Source organism: Oryzias melastigma, linkage group LG15 (genome assembly GCF_002922805.2).
Source record: "Oryzias melastigma strain HK-1 linkage group LG15, ASM292280v2, whole genome shotgun sequence".
In the NCBI taxonomy this organism is placed as follows: domain Eukaryota; kingdom Metazoa; phylum Chordata; class Actinopteri; order Beloniformes; family Adrianichthyidae; genus Oryzias; species Oryzias melastigma.
The window spans coordinates 5,958,365-5,972,936 of NC_050526.1; the positions used below are offsets into that span (position 1 = coordinate 5,958,365).

Below are 14,572 nucleotides of genomic sequence, written 5' to 3' on the forward strand. Positions count from 1 at the left end.
ACACACTCCATAGCCACACACACAGCCGTCGGCCAAAACAGCCTCTGCCTATTTAAGTGTCTGGTCTTCAGTTCTGCATTATCAGGCCATCTACTCTGCTCTGTCACTGGTTTGGGTTCTCCTGATTTTGTCATGTTTGAGTTTATTAAATAAATCTTTGAGTTTCTGCCACCATTTCTTGTCTCCAGCATGTGGGTCCTACATCACCATCCTTGACAAAAAAAGGGGCAGAAATACATAATTTTGAGAATATTTTTTTTATTTGTGTTTATTGACGCCACTCCATAGTGCAATGTTTTGTTCCATCATTTAGATTTTTTGTTTATTTTGCCTTCTTAGGTAAAACCTGACAAATTAGAGAGAGAACTCTCATTTGATCCTGCTTAATTACTCCTTTCAATAATTTTTTTTTCAAGTAAAAACAATGTATATAAAAACGTTTCTTTAACATTTAAATATAGTTTCAGCTTTTAAATGCAGGAAAACGTATATTCGTGACATTGATGGTGTTTAAAAGTGGACTATCACTGTCAAAAGTGAAACAATGGACCAATTAACAAAAGCTTTGCAATTTGTTACAATTAAAAAAAAATATATATATTTTTTTTTAATTTTTAAATTGAGTAGATCATAGTAAATCAATTGATCCAATGTTTCCTTTTTTAAAGTGTAGTGAAGAAGTTATTTGATGAAGTTTTACCTTAAAAAATAGATTAATACAACCACTGCAGAGTTCTCCATGCAGAGGGCTCCATGTCATTGTTCATCTGGGGCCCCCAAACTGATAAGTCCGCCACTGGACACACACACACACACACACACACACACACACACATATATATATATATATATATATATATATATATATATATATATATATATACCGTATATACACTGCCTTGCCAAAAAAAGAAGTCGCCACCTGGATTTAACTTAGCAAATAGGTACGAGCCTCCTATTGGATAATTACTGCATGGGCGATTATCTTTCAGCTAGTAACAAGTTATTTAAAATCAACTGGTGCAATGAGTTGCTTCTCATTTCCTAAACAACCATGTGGAAAGACACATCCCGTGCTTGTGGAAAAGATGTTAGTCTGTTTGAGAAGGGTCAAGTCATTGGCATGCATCAAGCAAAGAAAACATCTCAGGAGATTGCAGAAACGACTAAAATTGGGTTAAGAACTGTCCAACACATTATTAAAAACTGGAAGGATAGTAGGGACCCATCGTCTTCCAGGAAGAAATGTAGCTGGAAATAAATCCTGAATGATGGTGATCGGTGATCACTTAAACATGTGGTGAGATCAAATCAAAGAGAAACAACAGTAGAACTCAGGGCTCTGTTTAATAGTGAAAGGAAGAGCATTTCCACACGCACAATGCAAAGACAACTGAACAGCTGTGTGGCCTTAAGAAAACCACTAATCAGTGAGGCTAACCGGAAAAACAGGCTTCAATTTGCTAGGGAGCATAAAGATTGGACTCTACGGTAATGTAAGAAGGTCATGTGGTCTGATGAGTCCAGGTTTACCCTGGTCCAGAGTGATGGGTACATCAGGGTAAGAAGAGAGGCAGGTGAAGTGATGCACCCATCATGCCCAGTGCCTACTGTACAAGCCTGTGGGGACAGTGTTATGATCTGGGGTTTCTACAATTGGTCAGGTCTAGGTTCAGCAACAGTATGTGCTCAAAGAATAAGGTCAGCTGACTACCTGGATATACTGAATGACCAGGTTATTCCATCATTGGATGAATTCTTCCCTGATGGCACTGGCATATTCCAAGATGACAATGCCAGGATTCACGGGGCTCAAATTGTGAGACTGGTTCAGGGAGCATGAGACATCATTTTCACACATGGATTGGCCACCACAGAGTCCAGACCTTAACCCCATTGAGAATCTTTGGGATGTGTTGGAGAAGACTTTGTGCAGCGGTCAGACTCTACCATCATCAATGCAAGATGTTGGTGAAAAATTAATGTAACACTGGATGGAAATAAATCTTGTGACATTGCAGAAGCTTACCGAAACAATGCGTCAGCGAATGTGTGCCATAATCAAAGCTAAAGGCGGTCCAACGAAATATTGAAGTGTATGACCCTTTTTCTTTTTGTGGCGACAATTTTTTGGCCAGGCAGTGTATACACACACACACACATATATATATATATATATACATATGAATCAAAGGTGGACCTCTCCATCACGTGGTTGTATTCGTGACCATAGCATAACTTAATAAGAACTTAGATATTTTTTGGCCTTCACCAGACAGCAGAGATCACTTCTTGCACTTTGAGGAGTGAAATGGTTAGCTGAGAGAGCGGTCCCAGGGCAAGAAGCGTACGGGTGGTGTGTGTCGTGCCTCTTCTTCAAAGCTTAATGACCTGCTGAGCATAATAACCCCAAGATGAGGAGTGGCCTCTACAGGCCTTGACTGGGCCACTTCTTGCCTCTGCTCATGTTCACTTCACTTGAAAAATAACAAGGAAGAAAAGATCTTTTTGTTTTGTTCTTCCTCATCTCCCCCACCATCCTTCATGCTTTCCAACAGCTGTATACGCCGGGGCCCTGTGACAAAAAGCCAATCGAGTTAGCTGCCAAGGCTTGGAAGTTTGAGAGGGATAACTAGCGCAGAAGGTTAAAGCAACAATGTGCTCAGCACCATTGAGCTGCTGCTTCTGTCTATTTTGAATGTGTGTGTGTGTCGCTTGAAGAAAAGTGTATGTAAAGGTGTCGAGGGTTCTTAAAATGTATATGCTTTGATATATCTAAAAGCCCACCTGTTCACTTGTGTCATATGCAGCTAACAAAATAAAAGGAGCTTTATTAGATTTCAATCAAACCATAGTCAAGTTTTAAAGTTCAGAGCCCGCTCTTTGTGCATATTGTGCCGGATGAAAGACTCTGAAGAGTGAAGTGCAGCCGGCCTTGTTAATTGTCCCGGCAGAAATGTTAATTATTTAATTCTTTTATTTTGAAATGACAGCTGAAAAGCATGACAATCTGAAGTAAAAAGCAAATATCTGGGTTTTCAAATTACAGATGGCTTTCTCTCGCCGACATTCACCATTTCAAGGATGCCGCTCCTCCACAGAAGGGACGCGGCCACAATGAAAGGTGTGATATTACCTCTCTGCAAGCCATAATGGTGCCTTGTTGGAAAATGACAGGTGTACGAATGAGGCCCTCTCTTTTGCTAAGTACGGCAAAACGCAGTCATTCACTCTGCTTTGTTTTTCGCGTAATAGCCCCATTTACAAAACGTCGACGGAATTAATGTGGGACAAACGTGGCGGTAACTGAGCCAACTAATTTTTGCTCATTCAACGTGAATTATTAATAGGTGAAAAATATACCATATGCTTGCAGAGGACTGGCATACATTCATTTCATACAGAATTGCTTCTGTTTTGTGAAAAGTGTAAGTAGCTTAAGCGTTCTTTCCTAAAAGGGTGACTTATATGGGCGCCTTAATGATGTATAAATCAGTGCATGTAATTATGCTTCCAGCTGCTGCCTTGGGCCCGGCAGAAACCATAGGCCCTCTGCACCAGGGCTGCAGTCTTCATCACCTGAATCCCTTTTAATCAACATGCTTTAATTTAATGTCCTCAGATCACATTTTGATGAGTTATAGAGTGGATAACTAACAATATCTTGTTAGATAATACCACAAACCCACTGACAAACAGCAGTGTGTTAATTGTTGTCATTCACAACTTAAATTCATCCCTTCTTATTTACATGGGTTGTGTGTACAGGTCTCAGGTAGTCTTGTTGAAGAGGTGGGGCACCACCTAGTGCACATTCATTGCCATAACTTTAAGTCTTTTTTGTTATATTTTTTTTATTACATTTTCTTTAAAATCCCTGCTTTGAGATATATTTTCTTATGACAGTTATAGTTCTGATAATGAAGCCTAAAGATGATAAAGTGGGGAAAAAAAATCACTCACTGAGCAACTTTGTCCCAGATAATACACAAAAGAGACGGAATTGCTTGTACGAACACAGCGTTTTTGCTTACAAACACATTAGCGCACCTTCGCTCAAGAATGATTCAAAATAAATCGTTGAGGTGGAGAGAGACAACACTGAAATTAAGTTCCGTCTTTGAAAAGCAGTTTGTTTTGCATATAATGTAAAAATCCCTATTTATTTGCAAGTGCCAAGAAAGATGCAAAGCGTCACCGTCCTCTCAACCTGGAAAGTCAATAAAAAAAACAAGAAGGAGAAGGGCTTTCTGTAACAGTCCAACAGCGGGTTTTAAAATGATCCCGCTCCAGTCCACAGCTGTGGTTAGGAAAATGTTATTGAAATCTAGGTGTGGATGCTCGTCAGTATCACGTTTTATCGTAGGCTGCTACGGTTATCATTTACATGTGTCTCATTCTGAGGTTAAAATTACTTTTTCATGCAAATGAGTTGTGCAACTCTGACACGTACTGTATCCAGTCATTGTTTGAATAATTGAAAGCAATATTTATGAGTCCTTCAATAAACATGCAGAACTGTGTAGTCGGCACAAGTTTGAATTTTCATTTGGGGCAGTGAAGGGAAGCCATTTTTATGTCACGCTGTCAATCATTGCCTCGTTTTGAAACAACTAAACGAAAAAAAAAAAAAGAATAGCCACACATGCAAAATATCCACCACTGAAATTAAATGTATTTCCTCTCTCCATTATAATTCACTAAAACCAAAGATTGGAACAAATATTGAGAACAGAGCTGGACCCAATTGGGATTAATGACCAAGTGTCTCTTTGTTAATTGTCACATCAAACAAACAGGCCCTAATTGACACAGGTTCTTGCTTGGTGCTAAGTGGACACAGAGTGGGCGCTGCTCCTAGATTTGCCTCTTTGTCTGCTTTCATTAGTGGCCCAAGCCTCTGCATTAAGAAGTCCACACTGGAGTCGTGTTTTTTCTTTGGAGTGTAATGAAACACACACCTGCTACTCTCAGGGGATGAATAGGAACTTGAATCTAATATCACTGTCATGTGGCTTCCATTAAATATCACAATGCCCATGTTTTGAGTTTGCACTCCAGGGTGCACACTTGCACGTGCATCTCTGGTGCACTTCTTAAGACAAAGACGGCAGCGACAAAAGAGGTACAGTAAAGAGAGGGCAATAAAAGATTAGCAGATTAGATTAGAAACATTCAAGACGGGAAGTCAGTCCTAGGAATAGTCTGTCTGCTGTCAAGTCAAAAAAAATATTCCACATACAATCAGTTTCTAATGCTACATAAAAGTAATACATAAAAACTGCAAAAGAACAAACAAAGCGAGATTCTTTAATATGGAGCAATGGAAATAGATTATGAAAGTTTCCTTTATATGATTTGTAGACATGCACACTTGCACGCACAAACAGGCTGTTCCATGCTGAAATGCTAATTTATGATTAGCATCATTATGCAGTAGTGTAATTTCACAAAGGCTTTCCCACAGTGGCGCACAAAAGGCTCATTCACAGCCAGAGCTGGGGAAGAATTATGGCACGCCGATGAACCCATTCATGTGGGAGAGGATTTATTCGATAATTATAGACTTCACCGTTTTAATGCCACTTAATGAGGAGCTTGCATAGCGTGATTCTTACTTCGGCTCGCCAACGGGTGTTGGTTTTTATTCAGGTGTTTATTTTTTTGTTTTTTTGCTTCACACAACATCTGTTGGCCCTTCTATGTGAAGGGAGTACTTGTAGGTCCTAATTTTTCTTTTGTGTGCTCTGCATTAAGCAGGCGGTTAATTAACAGGCTGGTGGTCAGGTATAAATCAATGTTACATACAACAACTACCAGCCTTTTTACAGTTAATATGATTTATGAGAATATTATTTGGACTAAAGAAATACTTAAAGCAAAAGTTGCCTCAGATAAATACCCAGTTCAACTTTTTTCTCTTAGCTAGCGATAAAACTGATAAACATCCAGCTAGTAGGAGTCACTCCGTGCCAGCATTGTTTACTGCGATGCGAGTCTTGATGGCTCACGTTGCAAAGAAGAGGTAATTAAGTTGGCAAAGTTTAATTGCTCAATCATCAGCAGTTAACAAAGAGGCGTCATTGCCCCTCCCCACCATACTTTCAACGTATTATATTTATAATGGCTAACAATTACAGAGAGGGCCCTTTAGCTGGGACGGCACTAATAAAAGCTGCAGGCACTAATGAAAAGCCATAATCACTCTGCCCACAGCAGTTATTAGTAGGAAATTATGGGTCAGTTGAAGGGCTAGCAGTTATATGCATTAGGATAAATAACTCTGCAGCTTGTAGCAAGTACAGCAAGTAAATGAATAGCATATGAACATCTAATTCCACCCATAAGGCACATTATTATTTTTAGAATGTCACTTTTCAATCATGTAAATTCTAATAGATTGAATGTTGGCGTATGTTTACTAGTTGAAAATAGCCAAAAATCCTAATACTTTGGATTGTCTTGGCAGATAAAATAGAATTTAAATCAAGAAAAGTCTAACAATCCATAAATTAAAAGAGATTGATTCCAATTGATTGCCCATAACAATCCTGTTGGCCAGTCAGTTTTGTCAGCTTCACTGTAGTTCAGGCACGATCCTTGTCGCCTTCATATTCACTCCTTTCTTCCTCTTTTTTTTGTGCAGATCTTTACTCCTCTCCACCCCTTATCTTTTTTCAGTTGCTCAGCCAGGCCCTGTGGAATGCCATGTCTCTTTGATCAACTCTTCATTATCTGTGACTCGGTGACGCTTGGCTGTCTTAGGTTAAGGGGGCTCGCTGAGGGAAACGCGTGGCCTCCGTGCGGACGAGGCCTCTCCACACAAGACTGAACAATCGCCAGGAATCCCGCTCCCATTAATGAGAAGCATCTCCATCTACTGCACTCCTCGAGCAGCGTCCACCATGTGGAATGCTTGGCCCCTGTCACTCACCGCATAGCTAAGGGCTATTAGCAATTCATTAAGTGAGTGACTGTCCGCCTTGCTGTATCAATTAGGGGATAGCTGATACTGCTGTTACCATCAATGTCTGCTCTCCTTTTGTGCTCAGAAAGAACTGCTGGTGTGTGTGGTCTTAGCATTTAGTTCAGCAAAACCCTTAAAATGGTAACACAAATACAGATTGTGAATTTATATTGTGGGTAAAAAAGTATTTGACAAGTTGGCCCGCTTAAAACAGGAAAGATCTATGATTTTCATCACAGGTTCACTTCAATGTGAGAGACAGATTGTAAAAAAATTAAAAATGAAAGAAAAAAGTGTTTATCTCCCATAAACAAACACCAATTCTTGACCTCACAGACATGTAACGTCTCTTCTATCCTCCTCTTGTTACCTGTATTGATGACACCTGGTTATCTCTCACAGTTCGATTGCAACCTCTCACTGAGACCATAGAGCTGTCACAGGTCACCAGGAACGAGATTGTACACTTGAAGAAGACTGGGATGAACCAAACAACTGTTAGAGAGTGGTTAGAGTAAAATAGAACAAATACGAGATCAGTGATAGTCTCTCCAGGCTCACCTGGTGGCGTACAAATGATCTTGAGAACGGTGAGGAAACAGCCCAGAACTACTTGGATAAAACTGGTCAACAACCTAAAGAAAATCTGGAACCATAGTAGCAAAGGTTACTATTGGTAAAACAAACATCATGGATTCAAATTCTGCAGAGCCCCAAAGGTCCCCCTGCTTACAGTACATATGTTTAGGCCCGTTTAAAGCTTTCCGTAGACCAAGGCTGTCCAAGCCTCGAGGCCCAGTGTCCCATCTGTTTTTCAACCAACCTACCAGTGAAGTTCCTTATTGGCTAAACACACCTGGTCGAGGTAATCAGCTGCAGATAAAGCGGGGTTTCAGGAAAACCCGCAGGAGGCCGGACCTCGAGGTCTGGATTTGAAAACCCCTGCGATAGAGCATCTGGAGGATCAGAGAAAGTATGGGAGAATATTATGAGATCAGATGGAAGGAAGAAAGGCTGAGTTTTATGCCAAGAATGCCTTACTCTCTGTGAAGCATGGGGGGTGGAAACATCATACTTTGGGGCTGCTTTCCTCCAAAGGGGACAGAATGACCGATCTATTTAAAGGAGAGCCTGCCGGGACAACATATTCTCACTCCCAAGTCGTCACATACTGACGTTTGGCTAAGGCCCCTTCTATGTCCCTTTTTGGCATTTTGGGTGTCCCCAAGTCATCGCTTGTCACCGGTACCCTAACCCAACAATGGACCAGATATGGTACTCGACCCCAACTAGTACCAGAGGCGGTACCGGGAGCAAACTGGACGTGGTACCAGATGCGAACCAGTACTGGGTTAAGGTTAGGGTACTGGTACTGGATGCGTCCCAAGGATCAGTGTACATCCAGTACCGCATCCGGTACTGCATCCGGTACCGTGTCCTGAGGGTTGCCGACCCTTGATTTTAGAAACGTCAAAAAACAATTAGTTGGAGACACCCGAAACATCAAAAAGTGATGTGGAAAAAGGGCCTTAACCACATGTCAGTATGTGACGACTTAGGGAAGAGAATATGCTGGCCTAGATCCTCCAGCATGACAATGACTCTAGAAACTTTAAATGCTTCATATGTACAGTAGCCACACCTTTGTTTCTTTAGAGTGACTCAGACTCCAGACTTCAATATACTGAATAGAGAATCTTTGCAGGGAGCTGAAACATAGCAGCTTTTGAGAAGATCTGCATGGAAAAATCTGCCAAAATATCAGCTAATATGTTTCGTATTATCTAAATGATCTGCAAAAGATTTGCAAACATAAGACAACAGTTGCCATTTGAAGCATTATTATAATATTCTTATTTTATCGCCAAAATACTGTTGTTTTTATGTGTTTCTAAACACATGAACAGTGCTAGCTCTTTTGTCTTCCATAAGTTAACAGAGACAAGCTGCAAGCATTAAGCTCCAATCAATTTCTGCTGCTACTCTAAGTTAGACAGTGTAGAAAATTTGTTTAACAGACTGTACCCCACTGGCCTGGCTTGGCTAATATATAAAGCATGACCAGAGAGGTGACTATTGTTAATAGGCAGCTAGGCAAATCTCAGGCAAATTCCCCTTGTTGTTAACAAACACGATTCCTCATGTTACTTCATGGATATAGATAAGGGCGCACTTCTTTGCATGCATATCTGATCACATGTGGTCTAAAGTGCATGACCTTCATCATTCGCGAGGGGAATACAAGGAGAGTCAACGAAAACCAATATTGAACGGTTGTTTGAAAGTAGCGTTGTCTATTTACGCATGTTAGTCTGATTTGCATTCAGAGCTGTAGTGCGTCGGCTATGGAGTTGGTTAACCGTCGCCGTCAGCTGCCTGGTGCATCTTTCTGTGAAACCTTCAACTCAACAGAGGGTTTGTTTCAAAAGAGGCAATTTAAATGATCAAACGTACAAACAAGAGGTGTCCTTGTTGTTTCATGGAGCTTTTTGTCTGCACAGTGACCACTTATTGAAAGCCCAGTTGTTATTCAAAGGCGATTATTAGTTTAATAGCACATTTGAAAGTAGAAATTGTTTTTTAGTTATTCAAATCTCTTTCAGAAAGTGATTACTGGTGTGAGAAATCTCTCATTTTTAACCAATGTTGAAGAGGACGCATGTGGCAAATGCATACAAACAAATCTTAACAGTCTTGTGTAAAAAAAAATAACATACTATGTGGTGATAGCAGGTTCTAATGAAAAACAATAATCTGTGTTCTAGTCACCGGGATGCATTAAAAGACACAAAAACCACACTGATCGTGATAATGCTAATTATTACATTTCGCTCAAGGGTCAGCAGCAACAGCATCAAACAAAGTAGCCACTACCTTATAAATGGCCGCACAAAACTCTTTTCTCTCCTGCGAAATTGTTTGGCAACCATTAGCATTGCGGTGTGATGCCAGTGATTGATGCCGAGCGCCGTGACAAGGGATGTGCGAGTACGAAGAGAGGTCAGCGCACTGGGTAAGGGAGCAGCGCGGGGGATTGATCGGGGTCTGCGTTGTTGCCAAACGGGGGGAGAGGATGTATTGGCTCGTAGACAATGAGCCCCGGCCAGCGCTGAAAGGCCCATTCTGCGGATCCCTGTTAGCTGTCTATTATCCACGGTCTCCAGGGGGCTGCTAAATAGAGGGCATGTGTTAGGCAGACATTTATCATGTAATTACAGCACTAGGATCCGTTTCTGATGGTGTGTGATGATTACTAATAATTACTGTGCATTTCACGCCTCCAATAGGCCCAGATGGGGTCCCAGGGTGTTAACACAAAGGAGGGAAAGGGGTGAGGACAAGGAAGAGGGGGTGAATGTGAAGAAATGGAAAGAGGAGTCTTAACCATTAAGAAATGCTCGATATCTGAAGAAACTATCTATATACGCCTGATTGCACATTCAGGAAAGGAAAAAAAAAGTATTGCTGGCATTCTTTCATAACAATGTGGCACAAAAGTATACATATTTGCACTGCACAAAATAGTTGCACAGCTTTTCTGCGGTTTGATTTATTTTATCGGGACTGATATAAAATAAAAGTCAAAAGGTTCTCTATTTGTTGCAAGGGTAGAATGAATGGACTGAAACTAGGGTTTAAATTAAAGAGAAAAGCACCCTCTTATGACAGCAGCCATCCAGCCTCAGACAATGCTGGGAATCTGTGTGCCACGGAAATGAATGTAGGTGAAATATTGTGGTTCACTGTTGTATTTCTGCCCTCCATAAGGAATCTTGGTAAATCAAAAAGGTCAAACTGTCACTGTTGTGATTTAGTAAGGAAGCACAGGGATAGGGTTGCACAGTAGAGTTTATGTGTGAGTGGACAAGAGTTGGATTGCCGTGCATCTCTTAAAAAAAAAAAAAAAAATTTGGTGTGAGCTACAAAGAACAGATTACGTCGAGGTGCAGCTTCTGTCTGATTACTGCAGTCGATGTTTAATTTTGCTGATGCCTTTTTAAAGACACACTCCAATGAAAATCTTCTTTTTACCACATTCTTGTGGCATTTTTCGCACATATGAATAAAATGAAGATTAAAATAGCTTTTCTGAGCATTTCCATACAAATTGTGGTAAATCAGGAGCAGATGAAAATAAAAATGACGTATGCGAACGCTTGTAGGAGGGACAGTCTGTGGGCCACAGGCTCCCTGCTCCGCTCCATTATAATGCAGCCACTTGAAGACAAACAGATCCACGTACGTCTTCGTCTGAGCTGGCATCTGGCTCGAAACTGGCTGGATAGCTCCAATATTGCTCACCATTTTGTTGTACTGCTAATGCTAATGCTAGCTTGGGGTTGTGAGGGGCTGTAAGCTATCATGAGAGTGCAAACAAGGGGATTGTGGGAAATAGGGACTGGCTTTCGCCATGCGAACAGTCCCGGCCACAACTCAGAGCCACTCTACAAAAACCCTGTTTTGTTTTGTTTTTTTGTATTTTTAATTATTATTATTGGCCAAAAATGATATTTAGAATTAAAACATCACTGAAAACACTTTTAGGCAAAATCCAAATTCTTTCCTTACCCCTCCAGCTTCTCTCTACCCCTCCAACCTACAATTGAAGGGGCAATTGAAGGTATACAGGTGTCCGAAATAATTATTTTAAGGGTAGACCGAAGGGACTTGAGTTTTGTGGGCCTCCTCAGGAAGTGTAGCATTCCAGACGATGCACTCAATGATAACAACTGATGGACTATGGTGGGGTATTACAACCCCTTTATTTTTCCAGAGGCATAGACACACAAAATATATAAGACACACATAAGAGCTGAATTATATATAAAATAAATAAATAAAAAAAATATTATTATTAGCTGTTTGAGCCACAACCATGCTGTAAATAAGCTAATAAGCTAGTAGCATTAACTTGTTAGATAGAAGCTTCATTTTTTTTTACATAAAACATAAATTCCCACCCAAAAATTAAAAAAAAAAATCTAACCATAAACATAACCAATAATTATACCTTTTCTCGTTCCAGCTTTCTCCTTCCAAATGATAATTTAATAATAATTTCAGTCCGTTTCTGTCGTCACACGAGTGTCAGCCATTATCCTTTTTTTCTGCCTCTGCTGAATTGACGTGCGATGAGATTTCACGAAAAACCGGAAGTTGTTGGCCCTTTCACAATAAAAGTTTTCACAACCAAAATACATGTTGTAAGCAGATACACATTATTTCAGAACGTTTTCTCTTCACAACTTAAGCCTTATGAAACTGAAGGCATCTTCAATTAAACAATTAATCAAAAGAAAAGTGACAATATTAATTCATGTAGTTCACAGGCAGGACGAGCTGCATTGCACTGTGTTCTTCACATTTGTGTGCTCTAAATCAAAGAAGTTTACATTTAGATGTAAGCGATGAATTGTTGTTTTTGCATAACCTTTTCAAAGTTATAAAACCAGTGCTGTTATGTCTTTCCGAGTGCTAACGTAGCTATTGATGACATCATCTAGTGGGAATAACGTCTCAATTTAAAGATACTATTATTTAATTTGTCTCCGTTTTGAGGACTAATTGTAGGGGTAGAATTCGGATTGGGCCAAAAAATAGATCAAAAGATGATCGGTTTATTCGAATGGACGCTCCACAATTTTACTTGAGTAACAAAATTCAGGAAGTCATCCCTGCCTCTTCCAAACCATGTAAAGGCCGGACATTTCTTACCTGGTCAACTCAAATAAAACTCCCTAACTGGCAGAGTTTTACCTGCAGGACAAAAGCCATCTCAGTCAATACAGGAGAGATGAGGGAGGGCCAATGGGGAAGATGAGGACAGTCCTGTTTAATAGAAACAAATTGCTCTCCACTTCCCAGTGACACAGATAGCAGACCATTTGTGCCTGCTGGCCTTTGTTGGGAACAACAGAAAGGAAATGTACTCATCCTGGCCAGGGATAAAGTTCGGGGCTTTCTGTTACACACCAGTTACCTTAGCCTCTGTACCCACCCCCTTGAACAAGCACAGCGGTTAAGTAGTTCAGGTGCCTGCTACATTCTGTTAGATTAAAGGTCTCTGCTTTTGGCCTGAGTTGAATTGCTTCAGTTGCAGATGAAGGTAGAGGGAGGGAGGGTGGAATGAGGGAGGGGGAGGCAGCAAAGTTGTAGGGCCGTGGGGTATGAATGAGCATCTTATGTGTGCTCACAGAGGCGAAACGCTTTGGGACAGCCGGCCTGCCTTTCTCTACACCAGGAGCCTGAAAGAAAGTCTGTAGGGTGGGTCGGTGTGGGGAGAATGTGGGCAGCGTAACCCAGACCCCTCCTCACACTCAGGCCACTGCTCACTTTATATCCTCGCTCCTGTTTTCCCCAGGTAGATGGGATGGGAGGCTGGATATGTGTTTGTAGCAAGAGCTAGGACAGGTGGATGGAAGGAGGGAAGGGTCTTTTTAAAGACACATACTGTTTCCCAGATGAAACATGGACCTTAAGAAAATACACACAATGCACACAGGACAGAGGAGGTGGAGGGGGGGTTGTAACAGTGCGCCAATGTGCACCTGTGCTACCCACCCACCCACACAGAGTGGCATTAAATTTAAGGCTCCGAGGAGAAGTGGACCCGAAAGTTTTTATTAACTTGGAATACAAACACTCAAGCTCAGACGTGGATGCATTCCGTTTTTTTAAAAATCAAAATTCTATCTTTTATGCCCGTCTCTTGGAGGCTGTGTTAATGGTAATTGTGACAGCTCCACGCCTACTTTCACACTCCTTTTTCTGGTTCTCCTACAACATCCTGAAATCGGCCAAGCAATGAAGCATACAAAGTCTGAGCATGTCTGACTTCCAAAAACTAATTCCCAAGGTACAGGGTCAAGTACGTGAGTCAAAGGTGAAGCTGGCCTTCAAGTATTAGATTCCAGTTTGACCAAAAATACAATAAAAGTTATGTTTTTTTTTTAAATAACTAGTCTGTTAATTTTTATTTGATTGATTGACAAAGTAGGATTTACAAAGTTTTCTTAAATTATGAATTATTTCCTCCATAGTCATACATATTGTCAACAACAAAGATACCTTCAGAAGATCCAGCATAAGTCTTTAAAAAACTAACCACATGACTCACTGTGTGATATCACTAAATGTTCGGTAATCCACTTTTTAATCTTGTGCCGCACTTAGTGCAGCTTAAAGAAACTGATACTCCTGTGACTTCTTTAGTGGCTGATTGTGTTACCTTTACAATTCAGCCTCCCCTCCATCCTGTTTTGTGTGGCTGGAATGCATGATAACGGTATCCCCACTGTGGATTTCCACCTGTGCAAGGGAGGATATGGCAGTGATCTGAGGTCAGAATTAAGATGCAGCCCCAAAGGGAATAAACATGGGGTGGATTCCACAACTTGGGTTATAAGGTTAGAGCAATTAATTGAAAAGGCCAAAGAAAAAAGACAAATGTGACATCATGGATGCACAGTTTTTCAGTTATTTATTAAAAAAAAAAAAATGGAAAAAAAATGTTTTTTTAATAAGAGCCGGGAATCGATTAAAAAAAATAACTAATTAATCGCAAACCCAGAAAAAATTAATCGCGACTAATCGCAATTTTTTTAG

General features: G+C 40.6%; 1 long non-coding RNA gene across 2 annotated transcripts in view; it reads right to left on the reverse strand.

Moving 5' to 3' along the window:
* Window positions 1-12,989, reverse strand: part of LOC112162076 — a 36,137-nt gene extending 23,148 nt beyond the window's left edge. Inside the window, exons 1-5 of one of the 2 annotated variants that reach the window (XR_002922007.2) lie at window positions 11,979-12,989; window positions 8,009-8,098; window positions 7,824-7,923; window positions 7,529-7,613; window positions 7,338-7,444 (exon numbers count right to left, since the gene is read on the reverse strand). This is a non-coding gene — a long non-coding RNA (uncharacterized LOC112162076). The remainder of the gene's footprint in view (window positions 1-7,337; window positions 7,445-7,528; window positions 7,614-7,823; window positions 7,924-8,008; window positions 8,099-11,978) is intronic. The other variant, XR_002922008.2, reaches the window with a different exon arrangement.
* Between the last annotated feature and the right edge of the window lie 1,583 nt (window positions 12,990-14,572).